Source organism: Rattus rattus, chromosome X (genome assembly GCF_011064425.1).
Source record: "Rattus rattus isolate New Zealand chromosome X, Rrattus_CSIRO_v1, whole genome shotgun sequence".
NCBI classification, from domain to species: domain Eukaryota; kingdom Metazoa; phylum Chordata; class Mammalia; order Rodentia; family Muridae; genus Rattus; species Rattus rattus.
Genome location: NC_046172.1, coordinates 7,854,284 through 7,860,017, shown reverse-complemented (window position 1 = coordinate 7,860,017; position 5,734 = coordinate 7,854,284). Strand labels below are relative to the sequence as shown.

Genomic DNA, 5,734 nt, shown 5'->3' with positions numbered 1-5,734 from the left:
CAAATTGGACAAGAAGTTGAAGTATCATTATTTGCAGATGATATATTGTAAATAAGTGACTCTAAAAATTATTCCTGGAAACTCCTACAGCTGATAAATACCTTCATTGAAGTGATTGAATACAAAATTAACTCAAGAAAAATCAATAACTCTTCTGTATAGAAATGATAAATGACAAATCAGGGAAGCAATGCTCTTCACAATAGCTACAAATACAAAATAATCTTGAGGTAACTCTAACCAAATAAGTGAAAGACCTGTATGTTAAAAATTTCAAGTCTTTGAAGAAATAAATTAGAGAATATATCAGAAGATGGAAAAACCTCCCATGTGCATGGATTGGTAGAATTCACATAGTAGATGGTCATAATACCAAAAGCAATCTACAGATTCAATCCCAATCCCATCTAAATCCTAGCATAATTCATTCCAGACCATGATAGAACAGTTCTCAATTTTTTTCTGTAAAAATAAAAATCTCAAGATGGCTAAAACAGTCCTGAACCAGAAACGAACAACAGGAAGTATTGGCATCCCTGATTTCAAGTTGTACTACAAAGCTGTAGTAATAAAAAACACTTTGATTAATGGAATCAAATTGAAGACCCATACATAAATTAAAACACCTGTGGACACCCGATTTTTGATAAATAAATAAAAAAAAAAACAGAAATGCATACTCAACAAAAGACAGACTCTTCAACAAATGGTCCTGGTTAACCTGGATGTCTGCATGAAAAAGAATACAAACCGCCAAATACTTAACACTCAGCACAAAACTCATACCCAAAAGAATCAAAGATCTTAATATGAAACCAGATACACTGAATCTGATAGGAAAAAAAAGTAAGCATAGTAGATTACTTTTGTTGTTGGTTGTGATTTGTTAAGTAGTTATGAGAAGGAGGAGGAGGAGGAGGAGGAGGAGGAGGAGGAGGAGGAGGAGGAGGAGGAGAGAAGAAGAAGAAGAAGAAGAAGAAGAAGAAGAAGAAGAAGAAGAAGAAGAAGAAGAAGAAGAAGAAGAAGAAGAAGAAGAAGAAGAAGACAATGAAGAAGAAGCAGAATTAGAATATTAGAATTAACTATCCTGATGGCAAAGATCAAACTTGCCCCAAGGAATTCAGTGCCTTGAACCAGTAGGAAGCAATCTAATGACAACATTGTCCCATTTCCCCCTTTATCCCCTTTCTCATGTAGTGTTAGTGGATTGAAAGGATACAAAATGGTCGAGAAGGCTGGAAGAAATAAGAACCCATAAAGTAGCAAAGGACAGCTCCAGTGGGCATTTGAAGGCTGGTGTGCAGTGGAAATTTTCTGGAATCTATGAAAGTGATCCTAATGAGCTATTCTAGTAATGGAGGATATGAAGTCTCATCTGGCCATGTCTTAAAGCCAGGCAAGACTTCCAGTGGGAGGACTGGCTTGCTTCCAGTTGAGTTATTGGCCTAGGGGTTCCCATGGAAATTCCCAAACATCATAGACTGACAGTATGACAAAAGGTAGTTCTCCACAAACTCACAGTGAGGATCACTGGGGAAGACATCTACATTCATTGAATGTGGAGTAGTCAACCTGGTTCTTAAATGGAACATTCCCTCTATTTTCCAGTCTCTCAGGTGTGTGAATGTTCTCTGAAGGTTACCAAAAACGAATATAGACACAAACCCAGCCAGAAAATATTTGACTTCTAATCTGTCCTACCTACAAAATAGGCTTGGGCAATAGAGGCACAGAACTTATGGGAGTAACCTACAGATGTCACTTTTGACTTAAGGCCCCATCCATGAGATGGAACCCATACCTGTCACATGCTTGGGTGATCAAGAACGGGAGACCTAGGAGAAAACCAAACACTACTGTTAAAAAAAAGTTTATAAAATGATTCCTAATGATACTCTACTATACTTATAGATCAGTGCCTTATTTATTCATCATCAGAGAATTTTCCTCCAACAGTAAATGGGAAGAGATGTAGAGACCCCCTGGCAGACCTTATGAAGAGAAAAAAATCTAAATTAAATGCCTCCATCAAATCCCTTCTATCAGAGTTTAGTGAATCCTTTTTAAGTGGCAGAAAAATTGTAAGAGGAATAGGGGATGGAGGACACCAGGAGAACATGGCCCTCTGAATGAACTAAACAAGACACATATAGCTTACAGACACTGAAGCAGCAAACACAGAGCCAACATGGTCCTCTACATATCTATTTTAGCTATAAACTATAAGCTTAACATCTTTATGGGACTCCTGAGTGTGAGAAAACATGGGTCTCTGACTTTTTTTCTGCTCTTGGGACTCATAGCCTGCTGTTAGTTTGCTATATCCAAGTTCAACATGAATGTTTTTGTTTCATCTTATTATATTTTATTTTGTTTGGTTATCTCTTAGAAGCCTTTTCTTCTTAATGATAAACAGAAAGGGAGTGGATCCAGAGGGAAGGGAGGTAGAAAGTCACTGGGAGGAATACAGGAAGGGGAAACTATTATCAGGGTATATTATGTGAGAAAAGAATTTATTTTCAAAAAATAAATAATAGAATGATAAAATATGTAAACATAAAAAAGTTGAAAACAAACATATACAGTTTTCAGAAGAGCTGCAAAAAAATAGGGACTATGGCTTGTTTTATTCTCCCCCAGATAATTATGTCTAGTCCTTGTTCTTATCCATTGAAGAGTTTTTGGCCCTTTAGGGAAATAAGGACAAATTCCATAATAGTTGAAATGCTACATAAAGGAGTACCAACAATCAAAGCAGGTATAGAAAGCATATCCTCCAGCGCTATTCACCCTAACTGATATCCAAATGAACCCTTACTGAATTCCTGAGTCATCAAATTGAACAAAATACAGTAATTCCATCCAGTAAGTTCTTCGGGATAGCTTGCTGTTATTAATAGATAACTGAAGCATAATGATTTGTTAATAACTTGATTAATTAATCAAATATATGTAAATATCCTTTAAAGGTCTACATGCTTAAGGCTTGTCAGTCTGTGGTGTTATTAGGATGTTGTGGGACCACCGGAAAGTGTGCCCTGGCTGACAATATTGGGGCTTCTGCTCCTGCTCTCTGTCTCTCCCCCCTCTCTCCCTTTCTTTTCCCTTTTCCTCCCCTTCCTCCTTTCTCTCTCTCTTCCATTCTCTCACCCCCTGCCATCCCTCTCACTTTTCCCTTCCTGATGGCAATTAAAACATTAGCATCCTCTATTAGAAGGTCCCATTTTTATGATGCTACCAAAAGCCCAAAGCAAGCAACAGTTATTCTAAACAAATAATTCCTCCTTCAAAGTTGTTTATCTCAGGTTATTTATCAAGTTGGTCTTCAGATCCTTCAGGTCAGCATAATTGGAGTAAGTTTTTAAGATTACACAGATATGAGATTAAATCTCATACCAACCATGTATGTAGAATTCTTGAGTCTTTCTGGATCATTAACATCTAGAATATGAGATATCAATGTCTAATTTACAAAATTCTTTTAGGTATTACATGAGTTACCAGGAAAGTATTGGATTCAGCCTGGCAAGTCGTGGGCATTCAATAATTTTTGAGTCCAAGCATCCAACAACTTGACTTAATTATACACAATTATATACAGAATAAGTAAGAGAATAAATTTAATCTCCTCAGAAAATTTAAATACTAAGTATTCTAAAGTATTAGGGTAAAGGTCCAGTTCAGTTGCCTTACAAATTTTCTGGATAAATACTGTCTTAATCTGTTTATGTTGTTATAACTTAACATAACTCTATGAGTAATTTACAAAGAATAATGGTCTATTCAGCTAGCATTTGTGAAGCCTTGGAAGTTCAAAGTTGTATGCCACAACTGCTCAAGTCTTTCTTCGTGATGGGGATAGTCTAGAGTCTCAGGATGATGCAGAACACCATGCATTAAGGCAGGACATCATAGCAATGTTCTGGCTCTATGTATGAAGTCACGGCGTAATTGGAGTAAGCGACCACCCTTATGGTACTATTCAACTCTAATTGCTATCTGCTATGGTTTGAAATATCCATTATGGTTTTATGATTTAAATGCCTTATAGTTAATTCCACATGCGGAAACATGAAGTGATTAGCATCCGACTCTCCCTGTGCCTCAGCCGCTATGCAGACCACCACCTAGGTGCAAGCGGCACCGACTGCTCTTGAACACCTGGACAGATAGCAGATGTGAAAGGCAGTGGAAGTTCGGTTTGATCACTCCAAGTCCAAAAAAAAATAATAATGAATTGCTGTTGAATGGGAGTGAAAATTTATTTTTAATGGTGATACTATGGAAAATTCCAGAGAAAGAATGTCGGGTCAGAGTGTCTTTACCTCATAGGATTCTCTCAGAATTCTCAGAAGTCTGTCTATTTACCAAAGATGAATATAATTCACCTGAACAGGCAGAAGGTTTCTATAAAAAAGCTTTTGAAAAAACATGGAGTAAACACTATCAAATTATCCCCTTTAAAATGTTAAAAACTGAATATAAAGCCTATGAAACCAACCTCTGCCTCCTGAGTAACTTTGATGTTTTTATTACCAAAGAAAGAATTCGATGGCATTTGCCCAGGCAGGTAGGAAGGCATTTCTGTCAAAGGAAGAAAGTTCTAATATCTGTAAACCTTCTGGCAAAGAATCTGTCCAAAGAGATTGCCCGATGTATCACAGGGACTGTCTTAAACATCTCTAAGCGTGTTTCTTGCAGTAGTGTCCATATAGGTCACACTGGAATGGAGATTCAGCACATCATTGAAAACATCCTGACTGTCTCAGAAATGCTTTCAGAAAAATTGCCAGAGAAATGGCAGAGTGTGAAAACTGAGAAGTCGGCTTCCCTTCCCATATTTTCCTCATTTGTCACATCTCAGGACAAAAACATTGCTTCCTTCCATAGTGTGAAGAAACAAGAACTAAAGAAAAGAAGGAAGCATGAAAAGGAAAGGTTGAAGAAGGAAAACAAAATGTTAAAGAAGAAATCCAAGAAGGCTACATCTCTTTTAACTCAAGGTGGCTTAGTTAGCAGTCCTCCAGTGAAGGGCCCGGGAGCCCAGAAGAGAAGGACCAGCAAGGCAAGCACACAGCCGAAAGTTACAGAGGAGTCTGAAGAAACAATTCCACAATTGGTACCAACAGGAGAAACTCCAAATAAAAAAATGTGAAGATGCAAGAAAATATCACAGGGGAAAAGTCTCCAAAATCAAAATCAGGAAGTACACCTCAGGGTAAGACAAGTAAGGCCTTACCAGCTACAGAGACTCAAGAAGCCTTAGATCCTGGGACCTCAGGGAAGGAACACAAAAAGGATGTGCAGAAATTCAGAAAGGCATAGGCCAAGTCCTTCTATACTCCCATGAAATCTGGAAAGAAAGCTGCCAACACACCCAGAGACAAAAAAAAAAACAAAAAACAGGTAGCCCACTCAAACTAGAATTAGTGCATTAAAGGACATTGGAGTTAATCTAAGAGCTTTTCAAGAATATTTAGACAGGGTGTGGTGGTATGCGCGTGCCCTTGCGCACGCGCACACACACACACACACACACACACACACACACACACACACACACACACACTGTGGAATGCAGAGATAGACAGGCAGATATGTATGAGTATGAGGCCAACGTACATATACAGCCACCCAATTAGGCAAGATGGATGAAGCATAGAAGTGCAGGCCGACAAGAGCTGGATGTAGATCTCTCCTGAGAGACACAGCCAGAATACAGCAAATACAGAGG

At 38.1% G+C, this 5,734-nt stretch overlaps 1 pseudogene; it reads left to right on the top strand.

The window, feature by feature from the left end:
* Positions 1–4,071: 4,071 nt before the first annotated feature.
* Positions 4,072–5,424, top strand: LOC116888770 (annotated as a pseudogene).
* Positions 5,425–5,734: the final 310 nt, after the last annotated feature.